The sequence below is a fragment of the Phyllobates terribilis genome, unplaced genomic scaffold, assembly GCF_046119375.1.
Source record: "Phyllobates terribilis strain yellow unplaced genomic scaffold, ASM4611937v1 Scaffold_3__8_contigs__length_932513732, whole genome shotgun sequence".
NCBI classification, from domain to species: Eukaryota; Metazoa; Chordata; class Amphibia; order Anura; family Dendrobatidae; genus Phyllobates; species Phyllobates terribilis.
In genome coordinates, this window is record NW_027362763.1 from 292,836,703 (window position 1) to 292,860,401 (window position 23,699).

At 42.7% G+C, this 23,699-nt stretch overlaps 1 protein-coding gene across 2 annotated transcripts in view; it reads left to right on the forward strand.

Moving 5' to 3' along the window:
• The first annotated feature begins 224 nt into the window (after positions 1–224).
• The window catches only part of FNDC3B (fibronectin type III domain containing 3B), a 413,666-nt gene continuing 390,191 nt past the window's right edge, over positions 225–23,699 (forward strand). Inside the window, exon 1 of one of the 2 annotated variants that reach the window (XM_073674905.1) lies at positions 225–383. The gene's annotated coding sequence lies outside the window, so the exon portion shown is untranslated. Of the gene's footprint in view, positions 384–2,280; positions 2,381–23,699 lie in introns of those variants that run through there. The other variant, XM_073674906.1, reaches the window with a different exon arrangement.

Sequence of the window (23,699 nt, forward strand, 5' to 3'; positions counted from 1 at the left end):
TGTGTGAGGAGAAAGCAGCACCTGTGTGCATAGGGCCAAGCAGAGGTGCTGCAGCAGCTGTGCACGCTCACACACAACTATTAGGGATGCAGGCGTCACAGGGACCGTCCTCATACCTCAGTACCGTCATCCCGAGTCCCGCTGGTTAACCCCTGCCTGGCCGCCAGAGCCGTGACTGGGCGGAGCCTTTTCTGCAGCAGAGTCCCCGGGCCAATCACACAGTGCAGGGGCGTGGCCTGCGGTGGAGGTCGCTCCTTGAGCAGCCGGGGACTGGGAGGCCCCTCACTGCCGCTCATAGGTCTCATGCTGGCCGGGATTACTGGAGTAGCTGCGCACGTCGGGCGACCTGCTGTCCAAACCCCCTTATTTCAGCGCTACATAAGGTAACGGACCGGCCGCAGCGCTCCGCCTGTCTCCCGTCCTTGTGCCGCTCACTCTCCGCCGCTTTCCTGGCTGATAACACCGGGCAGTAAAAGTTCCCCAGCTCCGCTGTAATGTGGCTCCGCCGGGTCCCTGCAGCCTGGCATCCGGGCACACAAGTGTGGGGGCTGCGGGCTGTAATGATGAGCAGTGTGCGCCCTTCATCCCGCTCTGTGCCTGTGCCAGGCTGTCATGTGTCAGTGACACCTCCTCCCTGCACTGCCGGGCACAGGCTGGAGGAGCCGGGCAGGGGCTGCGGGCACAACCGGGCAAGGACTGCGGGCACCTTCCTACAGGACGTGTCTGCGGCAGAGCTGGGGAGCAGCCGCCTCCATCATAGCCTAGCATTCCCGGCAGCTCTTCTGAGCCCGGCTCTGCAGGCTGCTCACTCCTCCATCTGGCTGTGGATCCCTAATTGTGCCCTCCTGCCAAGCCCCCCTGCTCTGTCCTCACCGGGCTGGGGATTTGCCCGATACTGGCCCTGATGCAGGATTTCAGAAGAGCGCAGCAATGGGTGGCACCAGAGGAGAGCTGGCATGGGCATCAGGAGTCCTGAGAACATAATCTGGAATAAGTGATCGTGATGTAGCAGATGCTGCCTGCTGTGCACAGTGCGGCACTATAAATCCTCCTCACACTGCTGGGTGGCTGGCGGAAGGCGATGCCCATGATACCCATGATCAGGCAATAAAACTTTAAGAACTAGAAGCCAACTAATGCCGTGATCCCATTATTTGGGTGACGGCGGATTTCTCTTATGTTGCTTGTCTGCCCCGCTTGCCCATGTCTAGATGGATGGCACAGTCAACAGTTGGGTTATCGGTGCTGCTATTATCTGGGCTGCCATTATCTGTGCTGGGTACAGATGTTGCCCTTCTCGCCTTGAAGTTGGTGGCAGTATCATACATTATGGGCATAACAATAGCAGGGATGACATTTCTGACTGTTTCCCCTGTCACAAGTTGCAATTAACCTCTGGGAAAATAAACAGGAGAGCAGAAGAAATGTATGGCCCGAGGCAGACACAGGAGGAAGAGGCTGGCGATGAAGGCAGCCTCTTGTGCCGCACGTACTGGCTGCCATACAGTTTTGCCAGATGTCACTCAGGTGAAGGCAAAGCTCCTCCTAGAAGAAAAAAAAACAAAGAATCTGAAGCCTCCAGCTATCTGGAAAGACAGTACAAATGTCTGGATCCAGGGGGCACATTGGAGAAACTAAGGAATTGCACTCAGAATCACTGCTGCCACTTGTCCATACAGATACCTCTTCTAGATACCTTCTTATTACTCACTGACGGAATGTTCTATGGAATTCCCAATTACTCGCATTAGAAGTAACGGACTATTTTACCATTTATAATTCTTTTGTGCTACTTTCAAACATTAATATAAAAGCATATTAAATAATATAGCAAAAAATGCATATATCGACTAGTGACCTGATTACATTTATTCCATAACTTTAATATTATTGGTAGCTGATTTCTGATTCTGCTTGAGGTCATGCTGCCAAAATCTCCCAGGCGAAGTAGCTTTTACCAGAAATCTGATGATAGGCTTGTAATTATCAACGAGTTTGGGACAAGAATTCTGGACTTTATGTAAATGTCAGCAACCAGCCTTTGATTACGAAATCATCCGTGTGACTTTGACCTCTCTGAGGATTTTTATTGCATAGCATAGATATTTTTCAGACCACACAATATCTGTTACCTATGAATTATGATGCAGATCCCAACCACGTATACTTTAGTTATGGATGCCAGAGCAAATTTATGTACAGGTAAAGTTGTAGCAAAAGAGATGATGCGCCCCCTACAGGAAGGAATGTCCACAGGATGGAATAGTTGTATCATCTTGGATGCAGTTGACAATCTCCGATAATTTAGATGACAGACGAGCTATTTTATGGAGCGGACTGAGGCTGCCTATAGCTGTGCCGGTGATTCTTATCCAGTAAGGTTAGATGTGCTTCCTTATAAATGTCACTATTTTAAGCATTATAGATTAAATTTCCCTCTGATCTTTGCTTCTCTTTAAAGTCTTTGTGTAAGACTTCTATAGTTTCTTAATATATCATGTCTTGTGTTTATAAATAGTTCAAATACAGCATAATTATATACAATACAATAAGTCAGTGAACGATGTGATAGTACTTGTAGGTCTACAGCACCTCCAAAGCTATACATTAAATTATATTAGTTCTATGTCTAAGTTCCTTTTTGTATGAATCCTATAGAAGTTGGTATCAACTTATTGTCTTGGTTTTGGTGGTCGTATGGTTGTGTGGCCACGTCATAATGCACAATTGCAAATTTACTAGTCTGATCACAGAATGATTGGTTTGTCTGTATGATATATCTATCTATCTACTAATTATGTCTATGAAAAGATTCATTGTGGTCTATTTGCTGTGACCATGTAATATTGCATGGTTTGTAAAGATCCAGTGACAACCTGGTATTGTTGGCGGCTTACAATGCTGTTTTCAATTATAGATCTTCTGTAGTCAAGTAGAAGTTAGTACTGCAGGAGCCGGAGCCCAGTTTCCACTGGATGAGCGCAGGTTATGTAATCTCACTTTCATCTATGGCCCATTGTGCTCCGGGTACCTTCCATGTAGACCCGATACATTGCTGATATTCTGCAGAGAAATGAATCCACAGCAGCAAAATCCTCACCAAAAATGTGCAGTTTGTGGCTTTCCATCTGTGAAGACAGGAAATGTCCTCAGCGATGTCAATCATGAGGAGAAGGTGTGGGGGAGCTTGACTTGGCAGCGTTTCCACGTTCTTGACTGGATACAACCATCAGCAAATGACGCGAGCGGGAAATAAACCTCATTTTCTTGAAATGACTCATGAAATTGGGCTATAGAGGACAGACACCTTTTTTGAGATTGCAGGTACCGTACCATTAGGTCTTGTTAGGTATTTGGGAGCCTAAAATAGCTAACCCTAATGGGTTCTCTTTAAACTTATTGACCTAAGTCACTTTTGCACCAGCTTCTTTTTGGACCTTCTCCTGGTTCCGAATAACAAATATTGATGCAAAATTCTGCCCTAAATACTGCTATGTGAAAGTGGCCTTAGTGATTTATCACAATTATTGTTGAGCCAGTATGTTCTATTAACCCTTTTGCCGAGTATGCTCAGGCCGAGCTCCGAGTATTTACAGCTGCTCGGTGATATGGTTGAATCGCTCCCGTGTGCATGATTTGCAACTGTTTGACAGCTTTATTACATGTGAGGAATGTCTATTTCTTACACATTCCTCACATGTAATAAAGCTGTGTGAGTGGAACAATCAGAGAAAAAGTATAATTAGAAACACGTCACCACTTCTGTATTTATCACCCACTCCTGGTTTTGGCTTACAGATACTGAAGGTGTGAATGTGGCCTTAGACTCACTTCCTAGTTTGATACTTGGCTTCGACAACCTCTCTAAATTGAATCAAAGTGTTTGGTAATGATTGAGTAACATACAGTTCATTGAGAACCTGTACTTTACATACACAGTTCCACCAAGACTAGCTTATGTTTGTAATTTTTTACATTGATTATTCTCACTTTTTATTCTGAGTTAAGGCTTTGGAAGGAAAAATCAGGAATGTAGTTGAAAATTAGCCGCCTTGGAGGATCATTCTTAGACTTTGGATTTTTTTTTTTTAAGATGTAGGCTCTTTTCGCTACAATTTCCATATCAATGCACAGCCTATCACAAAGAGGTTCCCACACTTTGGCTGAGCCGGGAGGGTTGCTCATTCAGAACTATTTTGTCACTTTCCGAGTTGCACACTTTTCTGAAAATTCCATATTTTTTTTAATGTGTGTTTGATCAAATTAGGAATATGGAAAAAAAAAACCACTAACTGCACAATCTTGCCCAAATAGCTGATAACTTGGGTTTTTCACCTTTATTTAATTTCTGAATTAATTTATTTGATGCTTTTATGCATAGTTGTGTGGTCTGCTGTGTTAACCTTACATGCGGAAAGACTTTGTTAACAATGTATGTTATAAATGCCATTTTATAGAAACTAGTACATGTGCAGTCTGGAATGGTGGTCTCAGACATCTGTTGTTCATTTCTTAAGGAGTTTTATTTTCTAGATATATGGTTGATAGGTCAGCTGTGCTAGAGTGCTTGCATGCTTCCATGCAGGCTCATGATGTATACCAAGTTTTTTCTATGTAAAGGCTCAGTGTTTACCAACTAACATTACAGCAAATCTTGGATTCTTGCTGGCTGTTCTACTCTTCAGTATGGCCAAGAACTCCTATGTCATTAATATTCTAAGAATCCATCATCACTGTTCTTTTTCTTAGTGTGTCCTCATTTGACTCTTATTCTATGATTATAACTCATCTGCGTATTATCAAAATGTTAAAGTTTCCATGAAGAGACAGTGTGATACACCCACACAGAGAGGAATAAAACAATTCAATTTGTTGCCATGTGAAGTTTACTGCGTGGATTAAAAATTGGAATGGGCATACAAAATGTTTAGAAATTTTAAAGCTAATTCTAATATAACACTAACAATACACCTTTTTGAAAAGTTCATCATGCTGTCATAATTTAAAGGGAACTTGCCTCCTATTAAAAAACAAACAAACCCATAATTTACCAGCCGGTATAGTCATAATCTGAAAGTAAATTTTTAAAGCTGGGAGAATAAATTTTGCAGAATTCTGGTTGATTATCCAAATCTGTAATCTGTGACCGCTAGATGAGAGGCCCATTAAATTCCTCCTTTGATTAGCCGGTCTGGCGTGACGTAGTGTGTGTGTGTGTGTGTGTTTGTGTTTGTTTGTTTGTTATTCCGTTTGTTACGCCGCATTGATGACATTGTTGCTGCCAAGCTAATCAAAAGAATCAGGAGTGCTGGGAGATAAGAGGAGATATACGGGTTCCCCTTCAGTGGTCACAGATCGCTGACCTGGCCAATAAAACAAAGTCCTTCAAATGGATCCTCCAATCTCTAGTAAATAGCATTTCTAACATGTTAGACTGCAAGCACAGCTGCAGGGAGAAAATAAAGATCTAATCTCCCTGCAGTGACTCACTTCAGTCATGGGGCGGTGCCAGGGGCTGTAACAGTCACCATTAACTGTAATCTCTATCCTGCACCTCTATTGGAAACCTTGGCATCGTGTGTATGCAGAACTGTCAGTTAAGATGCAGCCCTCCATTGCTGAAGTGTGCGGCTGCAGGGAGAATATAACTTCATTTTCTCCCTGTAACCACACTAACTGTAAACCAGCCTAACGTGATATGAACGCTATTTAACTGCAGATTACCTCTATATCTGCAAGCAAATAGTATTTTTTTTGTTGTTGACCGTTTGCCTTTTGAGTACCATATTCAGTGTTGAGCCATATTAAATGGGTTTTCCACTTTTTGAAAAGTGGACTCCAACCAATCAAATAGTACTCACCATTGCATAGTCCAGCATCGGCTCACTGCTCTGGTGTCTGTGTTTTAGCTGCAATAGTGATGTCACGTCGACAGCAGACATCACCACTGCAGCCAGTCATTAAGCTCCATGGCTCGTGCCATCAACAACATCCAAGCAGGTGGGCTCCGTGATTGGTGGCAGCTGTGATGACGTCTGCTGTCAGACACCAGAGCAGCAGGAAGCTAGTGTTGGACCAATGGACGGTGAGTGCTGTCTGTATTTGTTGTTTTACTGCTGCATGATCAGTGGAGATCCACTTTTAAACCCTTTTAAAGGGAGTACTAAACAGCAGAAAAATTCACAGGGCTGTCTCAACACGTAATACCTTTCAGGGGAAAATTCGAAAGAAATACACATTGGTCAGTTGTGCGATCCCAGCCCAACACTTGAGGTCTGGCTGAAATGTCACTGTTTCTCCGGGTCAGGCAGTGAGTCAGGATGGCTAGGTATCAAGGATCAAGTATAAAAAAGATGCTGGAATTCATTGTATCCCATTGTATTTTTAATGAAAATTTAATTGTGAAAATATATAACTTTTAATCATCCATCCTTATTGATACCTTGGATCTCTTTACTGTGTCTGGAGCTAACAGGCCCTATTAGTGGCCACCACTTTGGTTGATACTAAAATAATTGTCAACTTTGTTACCGTGAACAACCCAAGTGTGGTGTTTGGAGATTTAAACCATCATAACTAAGCTGAGTACATAGAAATTGATGATTAATTTGGATAAAACTACAACACGTTTCGCATTTGATACCTGAGGAAGAGTCCTGCGTTTGGAATTGAAATGTGTTGCAGTTTTATCCTATTAAAAAATTAATTTCCATCCTTACCTTGCGCATCATGGTTTAATCCTCAGGACGAACACCACTCTTGGACCCCATTGCAGTTGGCGTTGGTTGTACTTGCATAATTGAAATCAATGGACAGTACATATAATGTATAACATGCTAGGTCCTCCGGACTGAGCAATGCACTTTATAGTTGCTCTGGATAATACACAGCTCATTTTAATATCACAGAAATAGTGAATTAAACTCTAGATAAATTCACTGTGGTGTTTCATGAGTCACATAAAAACTTGAACTTGTCAAATAAGCTGAGTCACATGCTTGAGGTCTACGAGCCACATGCGACTGCCAGGCTCCTGGCGAATGCAAAGTAATCAACCGTTCCAATTAAAGTGATATTGTTTCATTTCCAAATATACTTTATGTATCAACTTTTCTTTCTTTCAATGGGAACCTTCATAGTTCTAGTTGATAAAAATCTTTCCTGGTGACAACTTTACTGTATCAGCGACAAGCCAAGCAAGTGTGTGCCCATTATGTGGTCATGACCGATAGTTTTCCCCCTGAGCTATAAGGGTTTCCAATGACTGCTCCATTACACGAATATATATGCCCTTTTTGTTTTTTTCTATAATTCTTTAGGGAACTTGTAGTTTAGCTTTTATATCAAACTGCCAAGTTTGACTGTTGTTTTTTTTTTCTGTTGCCTAAAATTGTCCACCTTCATTTAATGGGTGCTTGACAATATAAAAATATAATTTGACTTTGTATAAGGTCATTGGTTTGAGTGCAATCCAAAAACAGCAGATGATGTTGAGTGTGGGAGCTCATTCTGCTAGATCAACAAGAAGATAATGAACACGTGTGGGCTGCCGTATCCCTTTCCCTTCATGAAGGCCACATTTATTGTCTCATTTTTATGCTGCATCTCTAGATTTTATGGAAAATTTCTGCTCAAACAGCAATGAATTGTGATCCTGAAAGTGGTGGAATTTTGTGATTATTAACATGGTTTCTTTGTGAAACGTCCATGGTGAACACCACAAGAATGTATGGATAGACAGCGGTGGCTCAAAAGTTGTGTCCTAGAGAACCATTAAAGGAAAAGATTTAGTATTACTAAAGAATGGTTGTATTTGAAATATGCACAATAATTTTCAATATAATCATTCATTTGGAATTTGATGTAAAGGTGTTTTCTGTGATTTGCAAAAGGTAGTGATAGCGTAGAAATGTTGTAATTTAATGAATTTAATGTTGCTATTTTTTACCCCTTGAAACCCTGTTACTATGATAATCCCAGTTGGTACTGGAAGTGATGACATGCCGTCATCCAATCATTGGCCTCGGCTGTGAGATTTCCATACATAGCCCATGACATCGGAGACCAATGATTGGTCTCAGTGATCATGTGATGGGATATATCATCACTTCTGATACTGTCGGGGGAGGCGTAGCACTGGAGCTATGGAGATTCAAGAGGGAAGTTAGAACATTCCCTGAAATGTCATGGAAAATCCCTTTAGGTTACAATGTGGGTCAACAAAGGCCAAAATAACCATTTGCCTTGGAAGGAATTTGCTTTGGAAGGTGAAGAGCATTTACATTGTGAGAACATGTCATGCATTGTTCTTTATATCCTGTGGTTGTATATTGTTTGTGGGACAAGATGGGTTGAGTTTCTTTTTGAGGGTATGGCCACACATCTATTTTTTTCAGGTGGTCAAAAAATGGGTTTTTAGTTGTAAAATGGTGTGGTTTTTTTTTCTGTTGCTGAATGTTATTCTTTAACGTTTTATAAAATTCTCAAGCAGTTTTGTAATATATTTTACTTAAGCTTTTTCGGTAAACCTTTTATTAGCATATTTTGTTTTGGGTGGTGAGTGGAGGGGGTCTCCTTTCTTTCTTTCTTTCTTTCTTTCTTTCTTTCTTTCTTTCTTTCTTTCTTTCTTTCGTTTAGTCTTCCCATTGGTTTCAATTGTAAATTATAGAGCGCCTTCATAGTGGGAAAACGCCTGAAGAATGGTCTCCTCACTACTTTTATCCGCTTGCCGTTTTGAAGACTGAGGTAGTTTAGATGCTTAAAACAGGGCTATGGAGTCGGTAAGCCAAACCTCCGACTCCTCAACTTCCATGACATCGACTCCATAACTCCGACTCCCTCATTCATGGCTCCTGTTTAAGTGATAAATTTACTGTAGCACAGATTCATCTCAGCTAAAAGTCTAGACCCTTAGATCAGGAATAGGACAGACATTTATAGGACATTTCATAACTTTCCCAAATTCTTAAGAAAAAAATATTCCCCATAAACTGCATTGAATTACTGTACCCAATTTATTATAGATTTTGAGTTGGTCCATTTTATACCGACTCCATCAAAGTGGACACCGACTACACAGCCTTGGCTTAAAAGCTTGAACATATGAACAACGAGGTTGTTTTTCGATAGAAATGAGTAGGAAGAGTCGAGTGTTTTCTGTACGCTTTTTCTGGGTCTCTAAGTATGGACCCACTAAGGAAATACCCTGAAAAAAACCCATTGTGTGAACATGTCCTTACAGTTCAGGCAAAAAGGAAGAGCAGCTAAGAGGAAATTAATTCTTGGTGCCATTATGAGAATGCATGGGTGGTTACAAGATGACCTTTTCCTATTAAGAGAATGCAGTTGCCCTGAACACGACCTGCATTCACGACCTGCATTTCTGTGACCTAAGCAATGAGAAATTTCAATAAAGAAAGCATTGCATCAGTAGCAATGCGGGTGGGTGGCTATGTGGAAATTTCTTGCCTCTATTGACTACAAAACTCCAGCAATCCTATATGTGTGTACTAGTATACAAGTGAGCGACTAGTGACTGTATCCTCTTCCTAATTACTGTAGGAGAGGTGTCTGTAGGACACAAGGCAGCAGTGTGCACATGTAAATGTTATTCCTTAGCCACAGATATGAGTTAACCTCTTTCCTACATTGACTTATTAGATGTCTCTTGAGTAGCGATGATCCCATCTATATTTTTGCTCAGTAAATAAGCTCAATCCATTCTAAGAGCGAATAAATTCATGGCCACGGATGACTGTACTATTGTTTTATTCACTAAGCCGTTTCATTATTTCAGCTGGACAGGTTTTTACACTCGTTAAGGAAGTCACAATAACACATTTTGTTATGACGTAAAATTGGAAATAGAGGAAACCAAAAATACAAATTACAAGTTTATATCCTTCTCTCTGTAACAGTGTTATTAGTCTATTTTCTTAGGGGATTCCAGACAAGCAATATTGTTGCAGCTGCATTCTGTACATACAGTTCTTGCTTATTTACTTCTAGGTTGGTTGCCATAATTATCTCAACACAAGGAAATACTGAGACCCTTGTTCCCCCCCCCCCACCCCATTTTTAATGCACCATATAAAGTGTCTAATTTTATAAAGTGTAAACTTTGACAGTGATTTCTGTTTGACTTTGACAAATTTGTGAAAAACTTATGAAATAAGTTACTTGCAGTGATAAATTTGTTGCAACAGACGTCAATAAAATGGCATTTATAGGGAAACTAACTCCGCATCGACTAGTCAAAGGACTAATTTGCCTAAGAAAAATAGAGCTTGTAAACACTTTTTTTCAATATGTGTTTGGGTGACTAACAGGAAAAAGGGCTGGTTAGGCTGGGAATTTAGCAATAAATACACATGCTGGTGGGTTGAAGGGTATGGGGGGACCTGATAGGTTCCCTTTAAAGAGCACCTCATATCTGTCAAAAAGTGCCATTACACCTGTATTCTTTGTGGTCCTGTAATTCCAGAGCCTTTTTATTTTTTTCAGACCCTCCTGCTTTCGGCAATTGGTGCTGTTACTTTTGATATCTGATATAGTAATTTAATGAATATATTGACAGCTGGTAATTTAATGAATATATTGACAACTGGGTAGGCTCCAGAGCAAAAAAGAAATCCTAAGCTGGCGACTCAAAGTACCTACGACCATAGCAAGGAAATAGGGAGCTGAAAGAAAAAAAAAATACTTTGCAATCAGGGAACCAAAATTATTAGCGTGTTTTTTCTTTTTTTTTTTTTCATTTTATTTTTGGGTAAAATGACATTAATTTTGATACATGTGGGCTTTGGTGTTTGGCTTTCCAATAGTGTTACACTTCATGTGATGTAACCAAATAGTACAGGCTACATAATTTTATTTAGATGCATGTAAATGTTAGTTTTTCCCATTTTAATTTACACACTAGTTTCTCTATTTGTGGCAATGGTTAATGAGGACTATTCCACGATTATATGTCTGCCGAGAAATGAAACGTTTGGTATTAATCGCCTTGGCTTTATACAAGTGTTTACCATTTTGGACTGATAGCACATTGTAAACTTAATAACTTCCCAAATGAGTTAAGACGGCTTCGAAGTCTGTTAAATGGCTTTATATGGTAGGCAGGAAATGGCTTAGTATGTACAAGCGATGTGACTTGGCTCTCGTCAGTCGGGTCACATCAGCCTGCAACCTGTGATCTCCGTGAGCCGTAAAAATCAAGCTGCCCTTGTAAAATTTTGTTACCTCGTATTGAGGAAAGCTTTGTCATCATCTGTTTATAGCCACCTTTAAATACCCCCTTTCTTATAACATGCCCCTAATGTCTGCAGTAAGTAGATCTTCATGTCGCCAAAAGTTGAAAATCTCATATAATATGTAAGGCAGCCTTTAATTCTTCATATGATAGAAGCGAACCTGGTGTAAGAAGCCCTCGTAGAAAGGTTGGGTCGTCATTATTTATTTTTAGAGGAATCGCTTTACATTACATATAGGAAAGATGCATTGTTGTAGACATTTTGATGTATGTTTGCTCTAGTTATAGATGCGTTTTTGACACTTTACCCCACACCTTCTTTTATGTTAATAAATTAAAGCTGGTGTGCACAACCTTTTTTTGATCCGAGGGCCACTTGGTCAGATTTAACCAACCCCAAGGGCCGCAGTAACTTGAGTATTAGGAAGTATTACATTCTGTGGGCGTATTGAAAGTATGCGCCATAAATATCTAATAGGCGCTACTTCTAAGCTGCTCCAATCATTCTCCATGGAACTGCTGAGCGCTGCTCTCGACTTTTTCCGGCAACCGCTTAGACACTGAATGGAGCCGTGGTCGGGCATCTGACCTGCTGCTGCTGCATTTTGTAATTGGGATAAAAGTGCCCATTCAGGCACGTTCTCCCTACTAGTGTGAGTCTCAGTGGTTGAAACCGCACTGATCATTGTTATCTCCTATCCTGTGGATAATTCATTTTATGCAAGATGCTGAAACGGTTTTTCCCTTCTCCCATAAGCCACAATGAATATAAGAGCACTCATGGATGGTCACTTCGACAGCTATGGGACGCCCCCCATTTTGCCAAAATATGGGGGTCCCAGAGATGACCACACAGTGCACCCTTACTAACTGTCCCTATGGTGCTACCCACCAATCCTCTTCTCCTTGACATGCAAAATACATGTGAACAGCTACCAGAAACTGTGAAGAAGACCTGTGACCAGATGGCTAAGGGCCCCATAGAAAGGTATTGTGGGCCGTATATGGCCCCAAGCCACAGGTTATGCACCCCTGAATTAAAGGGCATGTATACCCTAATAAAAGATGGGGCTTTCCTGAGCTCCACACCTCCCTATCCACCATGTAATGTGAGAAAATTAAAGCTGAAGTACACCATACACCATTGTCTTGAAGAAACTGTTGATAAATGCTAGATTTGCTGGTGTCTGCACTCGTGCGTGCTGCTGGTGTATGATTGTCCATTCCATTAACTTTCAAGAGTGCATGAAGTTGTATATAGTGGCAGTGTATTGGCCTATACTGACTTCTCTAAACATAGTCACACAGATGAAGGGAGATGATGGGTGACTGGTAAAGGGTCCCAGTAGTCAGACTCCAACTGATATATTATTTTTCACCTATCCACTGAATAGGTGATACATGTATCCAGCTGGAAAAGTCCTTTAAAATGCAGTGTTTAATAATGCTAAATAGGTGGTATGGTGTTCCTATTAAAATTACTTCTGCTGTAATGTACATAGTAAATTATATATTTAATCTGAAACGTAATTTCTTTTTATTTTTTTGGGATCACATCTCCAATTACCAAAGTACACCAATGTAGCTGAACTAAAAGTAATGCGGAAGAGATACAGAACACAGTGCGACAACACTGTAAATTGTATTGCTTATTATTACCCCACCCCCTTTTTTATATACACACTTAGCTTTGTGCTTCATGTTTTTCTTTTGTTCTATTTTTATGGCCGTCAGTTGGATAAAATACGTGTGCGCATGTATAAAATTATACAATAAAATGTTTTCCTATTATAGCAATTGGTAATTTCCAAGCACATAAGTATAGGTCTGTGCTGTAGTTATTGTGCTGCAGAGCTGCCTGCAAACACTTATGTAGGTAACTTGTCTTCCAGCTGTTGGCACTGGTCTGTCACACCCCTAAATATGTATGATACATATAGGATCCACCCCGCAATCATATATTTATAGCTGCTATTATGCAATCAGTAAATGTCTTCGTTGTTCTAAAGATTAACTTACTTTTGTTTATTAAGCCAACGGGCGGTCACACTGTCCCAATGAAGAAGTGGCAAGTATTGTCAAAATCAGAAGTTAAGGTCTATGCACAGGATGGATAATAGTTTGCTGATCTTGGGGGGCAGTCATTGGGCCCCTACTGATCATTAGTACAGTCACACAAGTCCCCAGTCTGTATGAAGCAGTGGTCAGGTATGTGCACTGATTCTCCAGTAAACCACTTAAAGCCCAATCCATTTTGATCTTTTCTTTGTTTTCCTCACCTTCTTCCAAGAGAACAACTTTTAAAAAAAAAATTCAGTAGAAATACAGTGGGGAAATTAAGTATTTGATACACTGCCAATTTTGCAAGTTTTCCCACCTACAAAGAATGGAGAGGTCCTTAATTTTTATCGTAGGTACTGTAAGGCAGCGCAAGTCATCATGCTGGGGGACACTTGCTTCACCTGGTCAATTAAAGCACACCTGCAACGTTTTCCAGTACCATGAAATCCAGCAGTTTATTACACTTCATAACTGCTTATAACATAGTCCATCTCAGTGGCTCACCGGCATGTTTACACACATAACATCCAAGAGCCTTTCAAGTGGCAGACAGGCCCACGTGGCTCCAGTTACAGCCTTCAGCAAAGTAACTATATCAATGTCCATATAACGCACCGCTTTTACCTTTTGCCGCGTCTAGCGGTTTCCATCAGATTTGTTCTGCCACAGCTGTGGCTTTACGGCTTCCCAGATGGGGGTCTCCAGCCCTCGTACCTTCCAAGGCTACTGGCATCTCTTACACACACAGGGATCCAGCCTCTGCCTTTCAGGCTTCACCAGGCCTCTCTAGGCCTCACTAAGCCTCTCCAGGCTAACGGTGTCCCACATACAGGGAACAGGCCTCACGCCTTTCACACCCTGTTTCAAAAGCACCAGAATTTATATATCCTTCAGTGCACACAGGACCTGTAATGATGTCACAGTCATGTGATCAGTCCTTCAGTGCACACAGGACCTGTAATGTCAGTCATGTGATCAGTCCTTCAGTGCACACAGGACCTGTAATGATGTCACAGTCATGTGATCAGTCCTTCTGAGGGAGAGGTACATTGTCAGCCAGAACACCCCCTGGACCATTACAGTAATGCCGCAAGCCGCTACATTACATATCCCCCCCCTCTGTTCAAACTTGTCGGGTTGAACACCTAATATACACAATCACATTATAACCCACAGTTCACACAGAGACCATGTACTTGACAATTGCGCTGCTCAACCCCTGGAACATTAGTCATCGACATTAGCCCATTCCTTAGGGACCTACCATATGTCATTGTCACTGACTTCGTCAAGTCACATTTCCGAGTCGTAACCTTGTCAGACCTCCCCCGCTCTCAGCGGTCAATACACCAGTGTGACTCACATGCCCTGGTATCTAAGGTCCGGTTCGACTCCGTACTGTCCCGTACTCTATTGGGTCGTTTGTATGGGCCACTCAGACCTGAGTTACTGGAGGTCTCACTACCTCTAAACCCACGCCCACTATCCTCAGGACATCTTGGAAAGTCTCTAACTTCTACTGTAGCCATTCTATTTGAAGGGCCCTTTCTCTGTCTGGTCTCACAATTTCTAGACCACTGCCATCTTCTGCTGCTCACATGATGCTGTCTTTCCACTCGCAGTCTAGCGAGATTCAACTGTTCGCAGGTAGGTCACTCAGTACTCCATCAGCATGCGTATATATGCAAGACTTTCTTCCGTTTCTACAGCGGAGAATGACACCATGCCGTCTTCATCTGGTATCCAGTCCTGTCGATCACGTGGACTGCTTACTTTCATCACACCAGACTTCTTTACCATCATCTGTATGGCTCGGCCATTTCTCCCAATGAGCTTTCTTACCAGAGCATGAGGCACCCGGATGACCTCTTCACGCAGACTTTGAGCTTTTCTCATAAGCTCCAGTTGTCTAATGGCTTGTTCCGTCTTCAACCGGACAAACCGCTTTGTGCGAATACATCGCCAGTGCATGTCACTTAGGATAGCCACCCTCTTCACTGTGACTTCGGTTGTGGACAGGACCAACAGCTGTTTAGCTTCTGAGGTCGAGTACACCTTACAGGCTCCCACGGCCTTCTTAAACTCTTCATGCACGGACTCACTGGTGCATTCTTCTCTCAAATCCTCGGGTACATCTATGAGGCACTTGTACCGAGACGTTTCTGTCTCACCAGTGGTTTCCAGACGATCAACCGGCTCAGGTTTCAGGGACAACTGACTTTCAGCTTCTTCACCCTGTATGCTTCCCCTGAGCTGACTCACAGCTTCAAATTCAAGAATTTTCGTCTTGACCACTTCCATTTCATACTTATCTTCTGTTAACACTCTCTTAGCTCTCCTCAGGTCCACCTTCTCATGGTATAAAGGAGTAAGTGCAACTTGTTTCCCCTTTTCCTTCTCCAAGGAGGCCTCGTTCTCTGAGTGATACTTTGCCAGGCGACATTTGAGCTCGAAAACTTCTTCCTCTAGCTCAGCTTCCATCTTGCTGATTCTTTCCTTAAGGCACATCTCTGCCCTCTGGAGATTATCACAGAACGTCTGCAGCTCCTTCACTTGAGCTTCCAGTCCCGGGATCTTTCTGCGGAGATCATCATTCTCATCATGGGTGTCCTGCAGAGTAGTCTCAATCAGTTGGCGCATGTGCTCAGCATCCGCCTTATCATCCTTGAGGAGCTCCTCATAGTCTCTCTTAATTTGTTGCAGTTCCCCACTGAGTTCACCATACACCTTCTTGGATTCACACAGCTCTTTCTTCACTTGGTACAGCTCTAACTGTACCAGGGTGAAACGATCTTTCACCTCGCACAACTCCTCTTCACACTCCGCATTGTCAATCTCCAATTGAAAAACCTCCTCCTTGGTTTTGCGACGGTCCTCCTTAATTTCCTGGAACATTTCCTTCCATTGGTTAACTTCCTCGCTGCTTCCCTCCAGTTCTCGCTGTAAGTTCCTCACAACCTGGTATATTTTCTGCCGTTCAGACTCCAGGCTCCGCTGGTCTGAGGACACTTTCTCCAGGTTTTCCCATAGTTGCTGCACGTCACTCTGACACTGCTGCCTGATAGGCTCCAGCTCTTGGTCATGACTGGCCACCTCCTCTTTCAGGGCTGTCAGATCCTGATCCTTTTGTCTCAGTACTGTACCGGAGGTGGCTACTGGCAATGTCACCTCCTCTTCTGCCTCTAAAGGAGAATCCACACTTAGAACAAAGGCACACAGCATTACATTTTCTTTATTTTCACTTTCAGCCAAGACCACAGGAGCAACCTTTTTGTGGCCCTTGCGCCGTCGACGACGAGAGGGGGACTTTCTCCCCTCGTCTAGCCCCTCCTGACTGAACTCTTTCTACTTTCATAGCGTCACCGTCAGTTGTGGGGTCTGTGTCACTCCCCATGGTGTTGTGGACTAACAAGTCACCTCCCACTTAGACGTCAACCCCTTCTACTGGAGCTACCCCGTTATCAACGGTCCAATTGTCATTTTTAGGCCATACCAACCCACAACCAGTAACAAATTTTGGTTTTCTATACTCCATGCTCTTTTGAAAATCTGCCCCCTTTAGAGACTCCGCCCCCTTTCGGACACCCACACCTGTAGGGGGATTTTTACAAAAAAAATCAGCAATAGTCTTAGGACCCAGTTCACAACATCTCTTAGCACCTCGCAGGCACTCTGGGACAATACTGGTGCCCCCGGAGAGTTCACAGAATGGTCCACTGCCGCCATTCTATACGGTGCCAACAGATCCTGCCGTTCCTGCACCATGTCCTGTAGACGTTTCTCAAATACCTGCTGCAGTTTTAACCGGCACTTTAATTGCTCAATAGCTTCAGTTTCATTTGCTGCTCCGTTCACAGCCATCGCGGTACTCTATTCACACAGCTCTCCCCGGAAAATTTTCGTGGCCCCGCCGAACCACATTGTTGGATACAATACAATAACAGAACTTAATATTTGGTACTGAAACCTTTGTAATTACAGAGGTCAGATGTTTCCTGTAGTTCTTGACCAAGTTTGCACACACTGCAGAAGGGATTTTAGCCCACTCCTCCATATAGATCTTCTCCAAATCTTTCAAGTTTTGGGGCTGTAGCTGGGCAACATTGTGTTTCAGCTCTCTCCAAAGATTTTCTATTGGGTTCAGGTCTGGAGACTGGCTAGGCCACGCCAGGACCTTGAACTGCTTCTTACAGAGCCACTCCTTAGTTGCCCTGGCTGTGTGTTTTGGGTCATTGTCATGCTAGAAAACTGAGTCACAACCCATCTTCAATGCTCTCACCGAGGGAAGGAGGTTGTTGGCGAAATCTCGCGATACATGACCCCATCCATCCTCCCTTCAATACGATGCAGTCGTCCTGCAGAAAAGCAGCACCAAAGTATGATGGTCCTCCCTCCATGCTTCACGGTTGGGATGGTGTTCTTGGGGTTGTACTCATCCTTCTTCTTCCTCCAAACACGGCGAGTGGAGTTGATACCGAAAAGTTCTATTTTGGTCTCCTCTGGATCATCCAGATGGCCATTGGCAAACTTCAAACGGGCCTGGACATGTGCTGGCATGAGTAGGGGGGCCATACTTGCCCAGCAGGATTTTAATCCATGACGGCGTAGTGTGTTACTAATGGTAATGTTTGAAACTGTGGTCCCAGCTCTTCAGGTCATTGACCAGGTCCTCCCGTGTAGTTCTGAGCTGATTCCTGACCTTTCTCAGAATCCTCCTTACCCCACAAGGCGAGATCTTGCATGGAGCCCCAGATCGAGGAAGATTGAAAGTCACCTTGTGTTTCTTCCATTTTCTAATAATTGTGCCAACAGTTGTCTTCTCACCACGCTGCATGCTTATTGTCCTGTAGCCCATCTCCGCCTTGTGCAGGACTACAATTTTTTCCCTGGTGTCCTTAGACAGCTCTTTGGTCTTGGCCATCTTGGAGAGGTTGGAGTGTGATTGATTGAGTTTGTGGACAGGTGTCTTTTATTCAGGTAACGAGTTCAAACAGGTGCAAATAATACAGATAATGAGTGCAGAGTAGGAGGGCTTCTTTAACAGGTCTGTGAGAGCCAGAATTCTCTCTGGTTGGTAGGCGATCAAGTACTTATTTCATTAAATAACATACAAATTAATTATGTAAAAATCATGCAATGTTATTTTCTGGATTTTTCTTTTTTAGATTCTGTCTCTCACAATTGAAATGTACCTACGATAAAAATTACAGACCTCTCCATTCTTTGTAGGTGGGAAAACTTGCAAAATCGGCAGTGTATCAAATGCTTATTTTCCCCACTGTAGCTGTATGAGGACTTATGTTTTTGCAAGTACCTTTTTTTTTTTTTTTTACTGCATTCCTTGTATGATAAAAATGACCTGTCACTGTGATTCTACATGTCAAGGCACAGTCAGGTGGCCGTATAACATAGATGTTCACATCATAAGGCTCCGACTGGCCGGTAACTCTCCTGACCCGAGCGCGACAGCATGTATTTCTATGCAGCTGTTAAGTTTGGGTCGGGAAAGCTGTCAGCTATTCCGAGTGATGCAATCACCGTCTGTGTTATACGGTCGTCTGACTGCGCCCACAGTACTATTATGGCGATCCTAAACTTGCATAGATTTTTTTTTTTTCATTTAAAGGGAACCTACCACCTTGGAAAATGCTATTTACCTACAGGCATAGGGTTAATCTGCAGGTTAATAGTGTTACAATGCTGACCACCGCCATACTGAAAGTGTAGCTACTGGGAGAAAATAAAATTATTTGCTCAGCAGTAACAGTCCCCATGACTGAAAGTAAGAGGCTCCCAGGAGGAGAGAAGTTCATTATTAGATGTATGTTAAAATGTGGGTGTATATAGATATACAAAGAGATGTAGAGATACTGAAAAGTAAATAATGCACCTAAAGTAAGCATATAACAATAGGGTTGCACAAGGTATATAACAAAATAGAGAACCTACAAAAATAGTACGTAACCAAATATAAATAATCATTTATTGACGCACAATATAGAATGGTTAAAATGGATCGCTTAAGACACTAAAGACAGCAGGAGGACATTAGATATCAGCAGTAATATTAGAATAAATATTAAGTAATGAATAGTAAATTTATTGACGCACAATATAGAATGGTTAAAATGGATCGCTTAAGACACTAAAGACAGCAGGAGGACATTAGATATCAGCAGTAATATTAGAATAAATATTAAGTAATGAATAGTAAATGGTGGTTCCAAGAATGATGGAAATATAGCATGAAGAGTTATATATAGAAGTGCCAAGCAATGTCAGAGACACAAATTAGGCAGTTATAATAAGGTAAGTATATCAGTGATAAAACTGCCAATTCTATAAGGCAAATACACAGACAGCATGACAGAAGGGATCTGCCCATGTGTAATCCTCCTGCTGGGATGTCACCAGCCACAACACGCATTCGGCGCAAGCCTTCGGCAGGGGTTCATACGACCGCTGACATAGGGTGAAACGCAGGGTGGGGCGTATCCATAAAGCAGTGAAGTTTGTTACCTGATATTTAGAATGGGCTACCTCATATAAATGTACTTGTACTATCACTTGGAGGCAGCTTCTCTTTATGTACTTTGTATCTAATGCACTTTGGATTTTGATGCAGATAAAACCGCTGAAAATACGCAATGTACTAACATATCTATTCAGTGTAAATTGTGGTCTACTGTGACCTTCAGCCTAAGGCTGGACTTCACAGGAGTACCAAGATGGCAGACATGGTGGACTCAAGCAGGCCCCAATTGACAATTTAAACCATTGGTGACCCTTTATCCTGTCTTGGGGAGGCTGATGGAAACTGGTGTGCGCCTCCCTCAGGCTATCACTCCATTTAAATGCCACTCTCTGAGCATTTAAATGATTGACAGCAGTGACTGGAGCCTAGCTCCAATTGCTGCTGTTAGAGACTATATAACACAGCCAGCTTGGCATCTTTTGCATATGGACAGAGCAATGCTTCTGAGGATTCTCCACACTGGAGGACCCCAGCCCTGACGTACAAGTATGTCATTTTGCTCTAAGGGGCTATATTCTATGGGACTGTTGTACAAGACTGAGCATTGTACTGAATTACTGAGGTGTGCGCTCCTGAAATAAAAGATGACAGAAAACCCTTTAATAATGTTACTCTATGAATCCTTTGACAGGGTCGTTTGGTTATACAGTGGCTTAAAAAGATTTATATACCATTCATGCTGAAAGTACCATAAAATGTTGGTTGGACCTTTTTAGCCGTCTTACATTTTCAATGAACATATAGATGTAAAATGTACTTTACAGCCTTCGTGACTCTTCCCATAGATAAGATGTGCTTTCTCCTGGCTTTTCATTAGCAACGTGGCAGTTACAGATCTGTCCTTTACTTCGAGAGAAAAAAAAATTTGAAAACTGTTGGCTTGCTGCCATGACTAGCTCCAGATGGTCAGAAAATGTTCAGTCCTATACAGAAAACATTTCAAATAATAAAACGTAGATGAATGGTTTTAAGTATTATTGATTTATTTTTAGTATTTAATAATTTTTTTTGTTTGTTTTAATGGAGTTACCTGCATGTCTAAAATATACAGTATCCTTTTGCTGTCATTTTCCTGATGTGCTGATCTACTGGCCATGGGTTAATAAAGCTCAAAAGTGCCTGTACTAAAAAAGGATCTTTTACCAGATTTCACAATGCAAACTTCGTACATTTATTAAAAACTAGATGGTGGCCCGATTCTAACGCATCGGGTATTCTAGCATATGTCTCCCGACCCTCCTTTATAATGCCCCATGCAGGAAGTCACATCCCCCGTATATAATGCCCCATGCAGGAAGTCACATCCCCCGTATATAATACCCCATGCAGGATGTCACATCCCCCGTATATAATGCCCCATGCAGGAAGTCACATCCCCCGCATATAATGCCCCATGCAGGATGTCACATCCCCCGCATATAATGCCCCATGCAGGAAGTCACATCCCCCGTATATAATGCCCCATGCAGGAAGTCACATCCTCCGTATATAATGCCCCATGCAGGATGTCACCTCTCCCCCATATAATGCCCCATGTAGGATGTGACCTCTCCCCCCATATAATGCCCCATGTAGGATGTGACCTCTCCCCCCATATAATGCCCCATGCAGGATGTGACCTCTCCCCCCATATAATGTCCCATGCAGGATGTGACCTCTCCCCCCATATAATGTCCCATGCAGGATGTCACCTCTCCCCCATATAATGCCCCATGCAGGATGTGACCTCTCCCCCCCATATAATGCCCCATGCAGGATGTGACCTCTCCCCCCATATAATGTCCCATGCAGGATGTCACCTCTCCCCCCATATAATGTCCCATGCAGGATGTCACCTCTCCCCCCATATAATGTCCCATGCAGGATGTCACCTCTCCCCCATATAATGCCCCATGCAGGATGTGACCTCTCCCCCATATAATGCCCCCTGTAGGATGTCACCTCCCCCCCCCCATATAATGCCCCATGTAGGATGTCACCTCTCCCCCTTCATATAATGCCCCATGCAGGAAGTCATATCCCCTGTATATCCATCCCCCCATAGTGCCCCATGCAGGTCCCCTATGGCCCCATACAAAAAAAAAAAAAAATCCAATACTCACCTCCCTTCTCAGCTGCTTCTCTGGACTCCAGCGTAGCCGGCATGTTGATGCTGTGCGCTGTGACCGGTCAGGAGAGAGCGCGGTGTAAAGACGTCACCGCGCCCTCTGACCTGAGACGTCACAGAGCATCAGCGGAAGACACAGGAGCTGCTGCGGAGACACGGGGAGGGGTAAGTATGACGCCGGTTCCGGGGTTCTGATCGAGAGGGGGGAGGGACGGGAGGAGAGGGGAGAGACGAGGAGGGGAGGGGCGTCACACTTGTCCTCGGGAGATAAGCGGCCGTAGCCGCTGATTTCCCGACGATAGCCGCATGTAGGTCAGCGGCGCCTGCAGTCGGGGGACTTATGCTGCGAGTAGCCGGCTGCATCGCCGCTGACCTCCGTGCCGCACATGAGCCGCTAACGGCCGCCATGTTTTTCAGAAATGCCGCATCGCTGATTGGCCGCGGCCGGACCAATCAGCGACCTGGGATTTCCAGGACAGACAGACAGACGGGATAAGACAATTATATAGTAGATAATCTGTCACGTCTTTTTTGTTTTACTGCCTGATATTAAGTTGAGTATTTTATTATCTGGATAAATTGTTCATTTTAATATCAAGTAGGAAAACTTTCAAAAATCTGATATCAAATTTATTTTAAGGTAAGTACATCAGCTGTATCAGGCGTAAAAGATCTGTTAAATAATGTTTGATGTTTGCATTGTGAAATCTGTACCAGTGTTTCAGGTAACTTTTCAGAATAAGCTTTCATTTGTGTGTACATGAAAACTAATGCTATTTTTGGCGTTTGTATTACCTGTTTCAGGCATACTTCACCAGATTTTCTCTTTTCAGGCTCTATACGTAATAATCAGTTTTCTCTTAGTTAATAGATGACGTAAGAAAACAGGAGGTAAGTACCTGGATGGTAGATATGTGCCACTGAGATGGCTGCCCTTGGTAATGTAAAGTCTGTACCAGTAACACACAAAGTTACTGAGAGAGTTTAAATTTGTCTAGATTTTTGGTCCAGGATTTAGGAGCAACCAAAAGAGTCTGGGTGGAAAAGGTTGTTCCCATAATTCAGCCCGGGGTTTACAGGCCTAATAACAGCAGCTTGGTTAGCTCAGCAGAGTGGAGATTGAACGGTAGCTGAACAGAGGTGTGTTTAACTGGTGAATGCATTTAAACTGCTGCATCTTCTTTGGCTTGAAATACTAAGATTAGTGAGGCTGCTATATTTGCCTTGTTTCACTGTGCCTGAAGAAAGGACTGTTTGTTAGTCACTTTTACTGGAGAAAATCTTTTTAGTTTTGGAGCTGTAAAATTTATGATGGACAATAAACTTTACGCTGTTCTGATATAAAAACCCTGTGCCAGTAAGTAACCGAGCGGCCTCCAGAGAGCTGAACCCCTACAATGGAGATGCATAGGGGGTGCATAGGACACATACATGGGATATCTCTTCTCTCTTGTCTCTATGTAGCACATGTTCAGAAGTCACAGCATTTAGGAGAACATTGTACAGCAGTACTGAGCATTATAGTTATGAATTCAGAACTTGTGTAAGTTAAACACTAGAGTTAGCAGCATGTCTCTCTAGTTCTGCTCTTCCCTCCTACCATTGTCTTGAACAACATTGATTTTGGTTGTTTTCTGAGTGGAGGATAAATTCAGGAGGCAGGGTAGAGAGAAAGAAGTGGCTCATGAGTGGAGAAAGCATATTTTTCTGAGAAGATATATTTCAAAGCTTCTTTTATTCACTTG